This window comes from Lissotriton helveticus, chromosome 4_1 (genome assembly GCF_964261635.1).
Source record: "Lissotriton helveticus chromosome 4_1, aLisHel1.1, whole genome shotgun sequence".
NCBI lineage: Eukaryota > Metazoa > Chordata > Amphibia > Caudata > Salamandridae > Lissotriton > Lissotriton helveticus.
The window spans coordinates 2,010,603,883-2,010,621,069 of record NC_136063.1 but is presented as its reverse complement, the minus strand read 5'-3'; the positions used below and the strand labels follow the sequence as shown (position 1 = coordinate 2,010,621,069).

At 40.9% G+C, this 17,187-nt stretch overlaps 1 pseudogene; it reads left to right on the top strand.

Annotated features, from left to right (window-relative positions):
* LOC144828245 (UDP-GalNAc:beta-1,3-N-acetylgalactosaminyltransferase 2-like) overlaps positions 1-17,187 on the top strand; it is an 88,033-nt pseudogene that overhangs the window by 4,804 nt on the left and 66,042 nt on the right.

Here is a 17,187-nt window from a genome sequence, read left to right as displayed (position 1 = left end):
AACTCGTCTGTGATTGTTATATGTTGGTCTGGAATCCCCGGGGGCAGAATAGCGAGTGGTAGAATAGAAGCCACATCGCAGTGAGGTCAGTGGCTCGAGGAAAAGTTAGTGCATGGTTGGGCAGAACTGGAAGCACTAATTAGGGTTTTTCTGTATGGATGTATGAATAAATGATAGCAAAGAGTTTGCTGGCAAAACTTCTATTGTGATATAACCTAGTAAGGGTCACACAGAAGGAGTAGCAGGTTCGTCCAAGCTTGATTGTTAGCAAAGGGGTTCGCTGGTGAAACTTTGGCCTTAGTATCCGAAGGAGTAGCAGGTTCTCTAATGCTTGTGTGAAGAGTAGGCAGAAGGGATCTACTCGCAGTATATGAAAAGTAAACAGAAAGCATTTACTTGCAGTGAAACAGCTCTTTTCTTTCTAGACACTCGAGTACAGTGGCAAATGTTTTGCGTTGTGAATTAAAACAGAGCACTTGCACTTTAAATAAAGAATTTAATTTTACGATACCTTGTGAAGGAGGGAGTCAGTTGCGGAGCTGCGCTCATGTCACTCAGTGCCGCGCTGGTATTGGTCGAGACAGCAGGCGTGTAGCATTGTAAAGGAGGGGTGAGCACAGGAGCGTGGGAACTCGTCTCACGAGAAAAACCACGCACTCATTAGTTGAAATTGTTTGAAACCGCACATTTGGTTGGTTGCAGAGAAATAAAAGAGGCGCTAGTATTGGAAGTGATTTTGTAAACAAAGTAATTTGCGAAAAGTATATGTGGTATCCAACTCATCCCGAGACTCGACCTGATCCAAGATATCAAGGTTTTGTGAGAGATCAGTGGACAACAGCTAGAAATAAAATTATGTACGGAAGCAAGAGAAAAATGACCCTTGTAGACAGAGTAAAGAATTATTTCAAGAAAAACAAGCGCATCATAACTAGAGAAGGAGTTATTATTCTACCACCTAACACTCCCGCATCATTTATGTTGTTCGACAGAGGCTACCATGCTTGCGTATGGTTGGAAAATTGGGTGGAATATATTAAAGATGATGGAATTTTAGCATTTCCCTTAGAAGGTACATTTAATGGGAGAATTTTGTTTAATTTGAGGACCCGAATGAATGATTTGCATCCCAGACCTAGACTAACGCAATATGAGGCCTTAGAAGAATGGGAAATAGAGGCTTTTGAGCGAGACAGACCCAGAATTGACAAAGGGTTAGCTACATTTTATCCGAAGGTAAAGAAAGAGACCCGAGAAAAAAGAATGAAAGAATGGAGACAGAACATGATGGTAGAAGGACTGTACCCTGTATTAACAGTAGAAGAGCCAATGGGAGGGAAAAGGACAGAGAAAACAAAACATTTAATGACCACTGGTGATTCAGACGATGATTATCTGGAGGATTTGTTAATGAAGAATCCACCACCTCATAATGAGGAACCTAGATCCCTAAGCATGAGAAACCCATTCCTGAAACCTAATTATGGCGAGGGACCGAGTATGGCAAATCCAAGTGCCCCGAGTTATGGCCCTCCTTTAATTCCGCAGATAGTACATGAAACCTCCATGGATAAGATACTGCAGGATAGAGAACGAGAGGCTTTAGTTAAACAAAAAACAAAAATAATTCAGAAAATCTCCCAATTGAATACCAGTCCTGAAGCTTTGACAATTCCAGTAACTATTGGCCCAGTTGTTCCTTTGTGCGGGGATAAGCAAGCTAGTCCAAAAACTCCAATTATAACCCCATCTGTAGTACAGCCGAGAAAAGAGCGCTTGATAATAGATGATCAGGCATGTGAATGTGAATCTGTGATTTCCTTGATGGATTTACCGATAAGGGAACCAGAAGGGAGTTCACAGAGAAAGAACACTCCTTTTAGCTCAAGAGAAGTTCAAATTAAGTCATCTTCCGGTACCAGAAGTGCTACAGTAGTGACTCCTGAAGAAATCGACAGATGGACCCGAGAATTAGAGAAACCAAATCCTCATCCAAAACCATTATATATATACAAACTGAGAATAGAATTGGAGGAACTAATAGCTGGCAATGTGGGTTTGGACAGACTAAACACCCTTAGTGAAGAGGAATTACTATTCATTTGCAAAAGTATCACCCGTAATACCAGAGTGTACCATGAGAAATTAATGGACACTGCAGCTAGCATGGGAGTAGATATTGGCAGATCTAAAGTGTTGCAAAAACCCTACAGAGCAGAATTCTCAGTCAAAGATTTGGAAAATATGAACGTGTCAGGGAAAAAGGTACAGATAAGAGAATTACTAAATTTATTACAAAAATGGGGAGATTTAGAAAAATGGAAAGCCAGATGGGCAAAGAAAAAGGAGGAAAGTAGATCAAAACAAATGACATCTGAATATGTTTTAAAAGAGACAGAAAAGGTGGAAAAATTATATCCTATGAGAGAAGTGCCAGGTGGAGGATATGTACATGTTCCATGGTCCCGACAGGATATTGTGTCCTTTACAAATGACTTCCCAAAATTGCGAGAAAACCCTGTAGAATGGTACAGACAGGTCGAGAGATTTGTGAAAGTTAAAAAAGGCCTCCTGAAAGATCTAGATGGTTTCTTTGACATTGTAGTTCCCGTAGATTTATGGACAGAATGTAAAATTGCTGTTGATTGGCCTAGTGAAGAATACGCCAGAGACCCAAAGACAGGGGCCCCTTCAGGGGATGTTATGAGGGAGTACAATCAGGTAATGTTGTATTTGAAAGGAAAGTTGCCTGCAAAAGAAACTGATTGGACCCGAATAGATAGAACTACCCAGAATCGAGATGAAACTGTACATTCTTATTATGAACGACTGTTACAGGTGTTTAAAATGTACAGTGGCCTGGATAACATAGAAATGAAAGATATGACCCACTTCATATATCGATTTGTGCTAGGATTAAGGCCTGAGATCTCTCAGTGGATCAAAGATAACAAAATCTGCTGGCAAGCTAAACCAATTGACGAAGCCCTTAAATATGCTAAGTACTGTGAAGATGAGCTGGAACTGGAAAATAAACAAAAAGAATTGAAAGAAAAGGTAATGTGGGCACAAGTAAAATTAGCAGAGCACCAGGAACAGCAGTTAAGCAAAATGACTAATAATCAGAGTCAGGGCCCCGGGAGTGGGGGAAAGCTGAGGGTAAAAATGAGCCGAGAAGAGGCAAGGAAAAAGTTTCCCTGCCACGGGTGCGGAAAGATGGGACACTGGAGGGACGAGTGTAAGGCTGTGCAGAATGGTAATGTGCAAATTAATGATTTAAATCCAGAGACGCAGAATGAGATACCACGGAAGACCCAGCAGCTGGTAAACCAGAATCAGTTGCCTCGTGCACCTAGGCCAAATTATAGGAGCAAACCACAACAGGGTGAAGACACCGAAGTTTGGGAATGAAGGGAGGATAGAAATGCAGCAACTTCACAATTTTCGTTAAATGACACATTCCTCTGTGACGAACCTTACTGACGGTGCCTGAGGGGGGAGGACGAGGAGTGCGTGCTTGGCGTCTCCTTGCCGGTGGACCAGTCAGGGCCATATATTGAAGGAAAGGTTGAAGGAAATGACGTCACCTTTCTGTTGGACACTGGTGCTACACGTTCTACTGTAAGAACAGCAAACGTTCCAAACCTACCCCCTCTCGGGAGAAGCGATCCAAGTAGTGGGCGTTTCTAATAAACTGATTAGTACCCCAGTTACCGAACCAATGGAAATTAAAATAGGGAATTTTAAAGAGATGCATAGATTTGTTGTCTGTGACTCAAGTCCTGTGAACTTATTAGGACGAGATTTGTTGTGCAAAATGAACTGTAACATCTTTTGCACTCCAAATGGTGTTGAAATTCAGACCCCAGATGAAGACGTGATATACAAATTAATGTTAGCAAGACCCGACTCAGAAATTAAAAGACTGACAATACAAGACTTACCTGAAGAGCTCCAACAGACAGTGAAACCGGAGGTATGGGATTTTACTGGAAAAGATGTAGGATTAATGGCAAATGTTGACCCAATTAAAATAGCCATAAAAGAAGATTCAGTCTACCCAAATACTCGACAGTATAAAATGAGTGCAGAAGTAAAGGAAGGGGTTGCTGTAGAAATCAAACGGTTGCTAGAAGCAGGCATTTTGCAAGATGTTTTAAGCAGTCCTTGTAACTCACCGATAATTGGCATAAAGAAACCGAGTGGTAAGTACAGGTCGTACAGGACCTGCGCAAGGTTAATAAAATTGTTGTTCCTTGCTGTCCTGTCGTGCCAAATCCTGCAGTGATACTATACCAAATACCGTGGAATGCTGGATGGTTTACTTATGTCATGCATTCTTTTCAATTCCATTACATCCAGACAGCAAATTTCTTTTCTCATTTGAATTTGACAGCCATGTCTACGTCTGGAATCGTGTTCCTCAGGGGAACACAGAAAGCCCTTCGATCTTTAATCAAATTCTGAAAAAATGCCTTGAAACTCTGATATTGCCCGGAAAATCAGTTCTGGTGCAATATATAGACGACCTCTTGGTGGCGTCTAAAAGCAGGAAAGACTGTGTAATCGACACCATTGCCTTACCGAACCATCTAGGTGAAGGAGGACATAAAGTGTCGCCAGAAAAACTGCAGTTTTGTACCTCTTCAGTAAAATATCTGGGGCACCAAATAGAGAGAGGTATCAGGAAAGATACCACAGAAAGAATTAAAATAATTCTAAACATAGAATTGCCCAACACTCAGAAAGAAATCAGAATGTTTCTTGGGGTTTTTGGATACTGCAGGCAGTGGATTGTGGGATTTGCAGTCCTAGCAAGACCATTGATAAAAATGACAAAGAAAGGAGAAAAAGATCCTGTGGAATGGGATGACGAAAGCATGACTGCTTTTGTAAAATTGCGAGAATGTCTGTGTACAGCTCCTGCATTAGGAATGCCTGACTATTCAAAAGATTTTGCACTTTTCTGTGACACACGAGACAATTGTGCACTTTCAGTCCTGACCCAAATTCATTGGACCCAGTAGCAGCTGGATTACCTGGATGTCTGAAAGCTGTAGCTGCAACGTGCATGAGTGTCGAACAAAGTGAGTCCATTGTTATGGGACATCCAGTAACTGTGTATGTTCCACATTCTGTTGTGATTTTGCTGACAAGAACTAAAACTCCGTATCTCACACCAAGTCGGTTGACTAAGTATGAGAGAATCCTTGTAGGCACAGGAAACGTAACCATTGCTAAGTGTAATATTCTGAATCCAGCTACCTTGCTGCCTAATTCATTCTCAGCAGAAGTGAGAGAAGAAGTTGAACATGACTGCATTGATTTGACCGAGTTTAGTACAAAACGACGCCCAGACATAAAAGAAGAGCCTTTGAATAATGAAGATTATGAGCTGTTTGTAGGCAGGACACGGCGGAGCCAAACGAAAAAGAAAACTGGAAAAAATGTGGTTGTCAGAGGAGGGTGGAAGATGGTGTTATTGTTTACCTGGATGGGATGCCTGTGTTGCCAGGCTGTCTGCTTGCTCCTATGGCTAGGTTGATACATGGAGACACATATTTGGGGAGAAATGCAATGATTCGCATATTTAGACAGGCATGGTTCAACTCGAAATTCAGAAACATAGCAGAGGCACTCTGCCAAAGGTGTCTGATTTGTCAGCAATTTAACCCCGGAAAGAAAACTGTAGTGTTACCAGGAAGGATTGGAAAGGCAGAGGGCCCTTTTATTCGACTACAACTTGACTTTATTCAGTTACCCCCTTGTCGAGGAATGAAATACCTACTTGTCATTGTCTGCCTATTCTCAAAGTGGGTAGAAGCTTACCCCACACGCAGGAATGATAGCCTCACTGTAGCCAAGTTGTTACTTAGGGAACTAATACCCCGGTACGGTTTTCCAGTCACAATTGAATCAGACAGAGGAAGGCATTTCCATAACGAAGTGATAAAACATATTTATGAAGCATTCAAAATCACGCAAAAACTGCACTGTGCATATCGCCCAGAGGCTTCTGGAGTGGTAGAACAGCTGAATGGCACTATCAAATCAAGATTGCCCCTTGTTTTGATGGGACTTAGAAGTATTCCAGACCGGAACACGGGCTTGAGTCCCTATGAGATAATGATGGGAAGAGCAATGCGGCAAGCATGGGTGCCAGGATACAAACTGATAAGCATATCTGATGATTTGGTACTGGCTGACCAAGTGCGTTCTATCTCTCACCAGGTTGGGGAAGACGCTGTCGCCAGACCAACGACTCCAGCACATGACCTGAACCCAGGTGATTGGGTTGTAATAAAGAAACATACTCGGAAAAGTTGCCTTGCACCAAAGTGGGGAAAACCACGACAAGTAATTCAGGTTACCACCACAGCTGTGAAATGTGCAGGGGTACCACGGTGGATCCATGCCAGCAATACGAAGAAAGTGACTGAACCTGAAGAAACTGAAGAAACTGAGGCTGAAGGTTGCACAGCTGAGGGGTTGAGGGGTCCCAAGATATCGGTCCTGAAGTAGCTGAAGAAGAACAACCGAGCTCCAGTCAAGATGATTGGGTCCCAATAATCGACCTGACCATAGATCCTGTGAGAACAAGAAGACAAACCTATTTAGACAGACAGTGGGATAGTGAGGACGAGACAGGTGTAGAGGAAGATACTCAGATCATCGAAATCCAAATCAAATCTGATTCTGAGGAGGACCAGATAGGGAAAGAACAGGTAATTGACACTCCCCCAAGAACTCCTGAGCCAGAAGAGGGACCGATAGAAATTAGGGCAGAGGTTCAAGCGGAAGAAAATCAAAAGTTCGAAGTGCTTGTACAGGACCAGACAGGAATAGACAATTGTGTTCAGGAAGAAGAAAACGATACAGAACAAAGCCAAATCCAACATACCCCTGAACAAGGCCAGTTTAGGGACCAGGCAGAAGAAACCGATACAAGACCTGGACCTAGTAGGATAGGGAGAAATACAGAAGACGAACTGGAAACAAATGTGCCACAACTGACCGAAAATAAAAGAGTGTTCGAAGAAAGACAAGACACAGTGCCAGTTAAAAGAGTCAGAAAAGGAGACGCAGTACCTAGATTTTTAAAAAGATTAAGACTGCGACTAAAGACAATAAACGAAGAACCTGAGCAGATAAATGAAGTCTCGAGTCGACCTGACCCAGCTGTGATAAAAACAAAGAGAAGAGGTGCCCCTATAAAGAGACTGAATAACAAGTATCAGAGTCCTGAATGGACTTACTTTGTATTGGAAGAATTTTAAAATCTGGAAATAAGTGACGAAAGTGGTGAAGAATTAATTATTGACCAGACTGAAGAAGAAGCGAAAGCAACCTGAAAAATTGCCCCGAGTAAGCAAGCTGTACAGAGTTACGAAGAGGGGGTTGAAGCTTCTTTTGAGTCAAAATGTCTGATTCCTCTGTGAATGGGAGACGGAGACGAGGTTGTTTTAAACATGCTGTAAAGTATGTTTATGTAGTATAGCAATAGTACTGATACTTTGGATAGGACTAACAATAGCTATTCCTTCTATGATGAGTAAAGACCCAAACCTGTACCCTACTAATCAATTGCCAAAAGACAGTGAAGAATCACAAACTAGAAATACACCACAAAGAATAGATGCACCAGAAAAGACACATAGCCTTAAACAAACAAAGGTAGTTTTAGAAGCACCAGATGAGGAAGGATTACACTATAACAAAATCAAAAACAAGACCCATTTAAATGTATTTGCAAACCTGTTAGTACATTATGTAGAAGCTATGGAAATAGACAATAGTTATGTTTGTATGAAGCTGCCTACTTCAGTACCTGAAGGCGTGACATGCCACCATCTGCCACTAACCTATGGAATATCTTGTAGTATCCTGACTAGTTTGTTCTATAGAAGAGGACCTTTACAGTATTATTATTCAAACTTTGATGTGATATTTTCTGAACTTCCTGTGCGAAGAAACCTGAACCCTGTACATACGACAAGAGATGTAGCCAAATACATGAGTGAATATTTTCTAACTGTAGGTAAAATGAATATAGATGACGCACACAAAGATAACTTGACCTGTTCATTACATGAAAAAGAGAAAATGTTTCTAAATATGGTAGAGAAAAGAAGAGAAAGTTTCCAAAAGAAAGCAAAAGACAAGAATCAGAAAACCCCTAAATGGGCTGAAAGCATAGGGAGCACCTCAAATGGTGGGGCTAATGCTGCTATGTTGCTGGATTTCGAAAAAAGGGGAAACTTTGTCTTCAAAGAGAAAGAACGAGTTATTATAACTATATATTCATTGGTTCCAGTGAATGTGAACACAATTACAAGGTAATTTGGGGTTGGGGTTTCAAAGATGGTTCAGAACCTGTGTTTCCCGGAATTTATTATATATGTGGGAACAAGGCTTATTTCAAATTGCCTGACCATTGGTACGGGAGCTGTTATTTTGGTATTGTCTTCCCAAAGATATACCATGTGGGGGAAATCACTGGAAGCACTGAAGGAACTAATGAATTAGTACGTAGTAAAAGAGAAAGTGTTGGTGAAATAGTAGGTGATATTTTTAGTGCATTGATACCTACAGTGGGAGTGGCTCTGAATACACACAGAATTTGCAAAGTAGTAGTAGTAGATCGGTTATCAACTGACACTGCTGGAGGTTTCCTGATGGTCAATACCGAATTGGTTGCGGTCAGATCTATGGTTTCACAAATTCGACTTGGCCTTGACACGTTATTGGCAAAAGAGGGGGGAGTCTGCAGAATGTTGAAAGCGCAACATTGTTGCACTTACATACCAGACAAAAGTGTTGAAATTAAAGGGTATGTGAGAAACATTACAAATTTGGAAAAAGAGCTTAAACCACTGGAGGTTGATAGTGCATGGAAGAGGCTTTCTGATGGTCTCTCCGCTGTAGGTAGTTGGTTTTCTAACCTAGGTAAGAGTCTTGTGAGTAAAATACTGATGCCAATAGCGGGAATAGGTCTATTAGTGTTTATAATATAATTTGCTGCAAATGTCGAAAAAACAAAAAGAAATATACTGTGAATAGGCGAGGAGTGAAAAGTAATGTTGATGAGCTCGAATTAGAAGAATTGAATAATCAGATTTACAAAAGGGTGAAAAATTCTCCTCCTAATAAAGATACTGAGAAAAAGTTAAACAGAAAGTTTGAAGAGATTGAACTGGGTGAGATGTGAAAAGTTAGCATGTGGTTCCATTAATTGTGATGATATAAAAGATCATCAAAGAGGGGATTGATGGAGCAAGGATTCGCACGTAAAGCGACTTGCTTGTATTCATGAACCTCGACTAACCCTAATTAATTAATCAACCTGTTTGTCTTATTAAATTGCCCTTTACAAACACTTTTGGGGTGTCCGAGTGAAGCTAGCCTATGCGTTTACTAATCCTAATATGCTTGCTACCTAAGATGGCTGCTGCTACGCGGGAATTTCTACTGCGCATGCGTCGGTCATACTCATGTGACGTGACGTACTCGCAGTTCTGGTGGGAATCTGTTCGCATCTGCGCATTAGAGCTAAAATGTCTGCTTTGTGTTCTCACATGCGGAAAGCTTGCAGTGCTGCTTTTGCTATGATGTTCGTTCTGCATTAATCCTAATACTGTAGTTATTATAAAGTCATGGGTATAGAGTAGAGATTCATGGTATACAGTGCACTCATTATTTCTGTGTTCTAAAACTGTTTCTATTTACTTTTCATGTATCGTAATCTTTGGGCATGAGGGACGGGAATACTCCATTTTGAAAATCCTTTCTGCGCATGACAGTCCACAGCCAGAGTATGAACTCTGTGTTATTGAATGCAAGCCAGATAGAAGCACCAGCCTAGATGCGCCTAAGAACTCACGTCTAACCCCACTAAGAAGAAGTCAAAAGACTACAATGTATTTATCAATAGCGCAGGCGTTACAACTGAACTGCGGGTGCTAGTTTCAACTTTGGTGGTCCTGTCCTGATCCTAATCTGGTTTTCCTGTCCTGGTTTCCATTCTGCACCTGCTGGCCTACTGGCAACTGCATTCTTTGGGGTTCTCCTGTCCTTAACTGACCCGTGGCCAGGGTTGGTCTCCACACTGTTCTAGGTAAATATAAATCCGTGAGGAAAACACACTTGCATCCTTTCCTTGCCTTTCCTGAAACCGCTAAAGTCTTATTTGCGCATTGTTCCTTTCCTTACCCTCCCCGATCTGACAAATAATAAAGTCTTACATTTTAGCTGTTTATTAGCATGTTCCAATTTTCCACATCCTTTAAATCGATTACGAAATACTGTTCATAAAATATAGATGATCCCTTTCTTTACCCTCTTTTAGCCGAATTAAAGGGGTTGCTCAGAATTATTAGCGTGTTCCATTTTTCTTACCTTCCCTATAGCTACATGGTTATTTCAAAATTTTCGTCATCATAAATCAAGTTCTTTTCCTTATCTCCCTTTCTAGTGGTACTCAAACTTTGATTCCTAGCTTGTTCCTTATTTTACCCCTCCTTCAGAAACACCACATCAAGTCTAATTTCTGAAGTTTCTTATCAGCATGGTCCTGTTTCTACCTTCCCTTTAGACTCCTAAATGGTTGGAATCATATATTTTTTACATGGTTATACGCTTTTCATGATTTTGGTTATCGATAGTTTGATTGCTGTAAACCGTATGCTTTCTAACCTTGAAGAGAACTAGATAAAGGTTTTCAAAACTTCCTGAGTCTGTGGGTATTATAAAGAGTGCAAATGTTATAAATGTTTATTTTAGACTGCTTATCTTTTCAGCTAGCTCCCTGATCCATTGTGATCATAGTTATCAAACAACACGGATTGGTAAGTCTATGGTAATAGGAATTATTTAGTATTTTGAATTATTGGTAGTAGAGAGTAGGTTACCCGATTAATAAATATGGAAAATTGAATTTATGGTCCCAAGTGTGCATATGGTAAAATTATAGTCGGGTGACCTGCGCGCTCTATCACAGCATTTAAAGCATCTCACGATATAGGGCAGGTCTTTCAAGCAAAATTTTCACCTATATGTTCTTGTACGTCAGCTACACTCAGCTCAATAGCACAATCTAATTATTCCTAGGTTCAAGAAAAGACCTTGGGGAGGTAGAACCTTTTTGGTTGGGACAACTAGACTCTGGAACTCTCTTCCCCAGAGATTGAAGGACGCAACTCACCTGTTGGTATTCATGAAGGCACTGAAGACATGGTTGTTTAACCTCTAACCATGTATCAAGATCTTACGATGTCTGTTTCTTCTGAGGATCTACCGCATTGACACCATCAGGTAACTGGTTTGCGCTTTATAAATCTCTAAAAAAAAAAAAAAACATCACTATGCAGTAACACTTCCCAGACCAGTACACCCTTCTATAAAACATTGACTGTCTCTTTGCCTTTGACTGTTGGCTAGATTTGAGCAACATTAATAATATGAGCATACATACATGCATAGTGCATACACAATAGATTTGTTGTAGGAAAGCAGAGTGATAATCTGGAGTGTGCATTCTTTCTGATAGACAAGATGATGTGAAGGGTTTCAAGGCAGGACGTATCTTGACCCTGTATTGGGTTATGGTTAGTGGGGGAGGGATAAATGGAGGAAGAAGAGAAGGTTAGCTTTAAAGATAAGGCTATATGGTCCAAAGGTTTTGAAGCCCTTATGTTTAGGTATGGAATTTGTGTTAAGTAGAGGTGTGCTACATTTCCATTGTGGAAATTGACTTATATTCACCAAATCTACCAGAAACTATATGAAATACAGTCCAGCATTTAGCACTATTTTTTTGCCCAGAATTCATCCTCTGGTTCTTTTTTTAATGCAAGGACTCACTTTGCTCTACAAATGAAAATTGCTGATTTGAAAAATAGCAGCTTGTGTTCTGTTCCTTCATCTTATTCCCATGCAACTATGATAGGTGTTTTACCCAAATTCATGGTTTAATGGCACTCACTTGGGACATTTTTCATAACCTGTGTAATGTAAAATGGCAGACATTCCACAAGATTATACTGCCATAACCAAAATGTCTCCAAGGCCAAGTGTTATACAGTGAGTTGCCAAAAGTAATTAGAAGGACAATGTTGTCCTCAACTGGGATAAAAGGGATTCAAAAGGGTTCAAATAAGTCACATTTTGTTAATGGCCACTCTATGGGCACTTACATCCAAATTCTGTTTTATTGATTCTTTTCTACTTGCGCCGGGACACTCCTGGGAGTAGCTGTGTGCTTTATAAGTGCCATAGAATATAAAATAACATAACATAACTTGTCTGTACCTCTGTCATATGTTCCCTGATAGCCTCCAATAACCTTTTCAACTTATCGGCCATTATCAACTCATAAACTTTGTTTTTTATTTCTTTGTCTTCATTCATCCTTACAACTTGTTCCAGAGAGCCTCATTCTTTCAGTGTTTCCTCATCTTATTCACTTCAATTCTCTTTAATGTCCTCCTCTACTTTTTCAACTTCCTTCTAAATTCCTTTATCCCTTTCCTCTGGTTTCCTTTTACTTTCCCTCTTGTGCTCTACCTTTCCTGTTTCCCTTTACAAAGAGAGCAAGACTCTGAAACTGATGCTTGCTTTCAAAGACTTACGGTACAAAAGGGGGTGGTGATGGACGGAGCATCTGAACCAATCAAACACTCACACCCAGTCAAAAGATCTGGGTTTGATCCATCACCGTTCTATAGCCCACTCTGCCACCCCAGTTCAGACATGGCTATATGCAAATCAGTCTGACCCTGTGCCTCATGGGAACAGTCCAGCCCGAACTGCCAAGCCATGCCTTCCCTGGACCGGAAACAAGCTTCAGAGGACCGGTTTCTGGCATTACAGACGTCTTCAGCCCGGCTTGCTTGAATCCAGTGGCAAAGTGAGCAAGGGACTCACGTCTGAGCATACCCTGCCACACTTATGGCCGCTAAAGCGGTTCAAAGACTGCCATTTCATTGTTTTAAGTAAGTTCAACTTGGACAGGTAAAAAAATGCCACCAAAAATTGTTATACCTCACTTTCCAAGAACACCCAGAAATCATCACCCTAGATACCTGTTGGACTTGTCATTTTTTGGGGGTTGTCTTTCCCTAGACTTTTTGCCCTTTACCTCCTGTTTTTGCTGATTCTTTTTTTGGGCCTTAGGACCCTGAGCACTTTACCACGGCTAACCAGTGCTAAAGTGCTTGTGCTTCTCCCTTAAACATATTGGAATTGGTGTATTCCTGATTGATATATTTGATTTACTATTAAGTCCTTTGTAAAGTGGTATAACATATACCCAGGACCTGGAAGTCAAATACTACTAGTGCGCCTGCAACACTGATTGTGCCAACCCACATAAGTTGCCTTTCAAACCTGTTTCAGGCCAACCATTCCAGTGTCTATGTATGCATTTTACTGACACTTTGACTTGGCATTTAAAACTACCTGCCAAGCCTCAAATCAACCGTTTATTGCGTATAAGTCTCCCCTAATGTAGGCCCTAAATACTAGGGTGAGGCCTACCCCTCTCATAGGCTAGCATTAGTAATTACTTAATATATTTTTAAGCTGTAATTCCTGATCAGAGAGAAGTAACGTTTTAATGTTTAATTTCTTTGGAATGGTAATGATAAACCCTCTTCACTGGTGAAGTTGGATTTTACATTACTGTTTTAAATTGGCACTTTTGGAATGTAGATATTTCTTTGCACTTTCTGCTCTGAGTGCCTGTCTCCAATACACCTGTGGGGTCGGTAACAGCTACACTTTGTGCATTCCTCTAGATAGCCGCAACACAGGAAGGATAGGTGTGTCTGAGTGCCCATCTAAATACATCTGCATTCTGATGGCATTGCCTGGGCAGGATGGTAGGCAGGGGCTAACACTTCACCTGAATAGGCAATGTCCGTTCACCACAAAAAGGACAGATTACCCCCACACTAAGAGCCTGGAAGACAGGACTGGGTTGAAAGGGATACATGTGCACTTCAAAGAGCTACTTTGAAGTCACCCCCACATCAAAGGCACTTTTGGGTATAAGAACTGGGTCTCTTACACCCTAAAATAAGACACTACTGACATTGTAACTGAAGCTCTGTTGTACTGCTTAAAGGACTCAACTGGACTACTGATCTGGAAGGCCTGCTTTACTCTCTCCTTAAGTAGAGATTGACTCTGCCTTCATTTCAAGTGATCTCCAAGGGCAGGTTGGCTTGCTCTCTGTTGCTTGAGACTTAAGGATATCAAAGTCTCTACCCATGCTCCTGTACATGGCTCACTGGAGGAGGGACAGATACTTGCAACATGGATTTTGATGCCTCTACTGTCTGCATGTAGCAGAACCAGTACATCAAGCCGGTTGCTGCAGTAAAAATAGGCGCATTGCAACTGAACCAGCACTATGCCTCCAGAGATTGATGCATTGGACAGCGTATAGCTCAAGTTGTAACTGTACCAGCACCTGTGACTAGGGTTGTATCTGCACACCCATTGGAGATTTGCACACCTGCTACTTCTATTAATGTACTTCCCAGAACAGCAATTCAATGAGCTGTTGGAGGAATATCAAAAACACTGTTTATCTTGACATCACAGAATTCACAAATTGTCACTTGGACACCACTGCAAACGGTTCAGTCATTAAGAGAAGGGAGAAGGATTTACCTTACAACACCAATGAAACAGTGTGTGATGAATTTCAAAGATGGTATTTTTCCCCTATGGTTTGAAGAATTGGCAGGGTATAAAAAGACAGAGTTAGGTTGTCATTATACAACAGTCAGAGAACCGCTAAATCTCCGGAGATTAAAAATAAAATTAGAAGAAATAATCAAACATTGTTTGGAATGTAATTGATTAAATCAATCAGAAGAGAAATAATTGATATATGTGTACAGAAATTGCCAGATGTGATGCTGTCGCACGTGAGAAGTTGAGAGATATGGCTAGAAAATATGATGTTGATATTTCAAAAAGAGCGCCATTTCAGAAATGTTTCAGAGTACAATGAGATGTTGAATCTATTGAGACAATGCATTCAACAGGAATGAGATTGCACATCACAGAATTCATAAAATGTATTAATAGATTGGGGTGATTTCGAGAAATTGGAAAATAAATGGGCAAAGAGAAAAAGAAGCAATCAGTGGAGTCTAAGGCAGGTCCAGAGAAGCTTCGGTATATTCTTTGAGGGAAATACCAGGAGTGGCATGTGTCCTTGTGCCATGGAGCAAAGGAGATCTTGCAGCATTTACAAATAATGTTCCTAAATTGAGAGACAAACCTGTGCAGTGGTACACACAGGTTGACAGATTTGCTAACATCTTAAAAGTACTGTGGATTGATTTGAATACATTTTTTGAGATTGTGGTGCCGAATGTTTTAATGTTTAAGTGTAAGGTTGCAGTATAATGACCTTGTGCAGAGCTGACAAGAGAGGCTCGCACTAATGCACTATCTCCTGAGGTTGTGGAAAAGTATGAAGCAGTGATTACATTTCTGAAAGGTAAAGTTCCTCCAAATGATCTTTCACAAGAGCCAAAAGGGTCAGTTCACGATTACTTCAGGTGTTTCAACTGCACAGTGGAAGGGAGTATCCTGATCCTAGTGATATGGTATTTTTGTGTCTCAGTTTGTTATTGGGTTAAGACTAGTGATTAGTACTCATATACAATAGAGTGTGATTTTCTGGCATTCAAAGTTGTTGGATAAAATGCTGAGATACGTGAAGTATTGCAGTAATGAACAAGAAATGAAGCAGAATACAATTAAAGAAGAATTTATGTTGGCCCAGACAAAGATTCCTCTGAAAGGTTCCCAGAATCAGAGTCAGTCTTTTGCAGGAAATGCTGGTGGTATGCAAGGTATTGGTTTACAAGCTTTAGTACAAGGTATGCAAGGAGCTGTTGTTGCACACGGTAGAGGTGTTCCGGTTGATCCGAATTCTGGTGTAGACATTGCGGCACTGATGTCTTGTCCCCTTTGTAATAAAATCAGGCACTGGAAGGGGAAGTGTAGACTTAATCCAAATATAATTAATGGAAATGTTGAAATACATGAATAAAATTAGATGCAGTTGCAGAATGTACCAGTTCAGCAGATGCAAATGCTGATGCAAAAATAGGTACCAATGAAGCAGGTTCCACAATTCCACATGAACCCACAGAATAATGGAAACCCCAGATTCAATCTAAATCAGATACTGTCGTGTATTTCTATAGGTTCTGAATCGATCCCCCTATTCCTGACCATATTCTGGTTAACCTACCTAGCTAGTTAACTAACAGTCAGCCCATGAGGCAAGAAATCCCCCATGATGCAGATACCGTTATCTGACGCAGTCACACTACGGCACAGGAACGTGTTATCTGATTAGGTCATAACGCTTGAGATCTAATTAGACAAGCGACATTCCTCCAGCCCCTGATAAGGCATACGACGTTCTCATAACAAATCAAACCTATGACAACCTGGATAATCCGTGCGGCCATTGTTTTGATTTCACAGAGAACTTTAGTAAAGAATGTGCTAACGAGCAAGTCGTATGACATCTTTATTGACGTACCTATGTCCATCCTTACGTCAATCCCGGCACCTTTAAGGTATAAATATTGCCGACCTTGCCCTATGCAAACACACGCGTGGTGACAAGACGGAGCAGCCATACTTGCCGAAGCAGAGAGCAGAAGCAGACCCCGCAGGCAACAGCCCCGCCTTCCTGACGCGCTGAGAGACGCGCTGCTATCTCAAGCCGAGAGACCCAGCACCGGCGCTTCCGGGCAGCCCTCGCAGGCAGCCTGGAATATCGAGAGCAGAGAAAGAGATACCATTCCTCATTCATCCTAAATTCCAGGTACAGAACTGAATAACCCCTCCTAGAGAATTCTTTAGTTATTCACTTGGCAAAAACAAACTTAACTTAAACTGTAACTTTCTATTCCCGCCCACGCATTAGACTTAGGTCAGGTACACGGGGTAGGCGTATTTAGAAACACCAGTTGAGTACGTTTAGTCAAATGTATATGTGTATGTAAATATATTTTAATCATTTTAAACATCATATGGCTCAGAAACCATATCAATGTTTTTACAGTATTATTTTATACTATTGCTTTTAATGTATGCACTTTACTTAACTATAAGTATCGCAATAATATCGATCCATTTCTCTTGTACGAG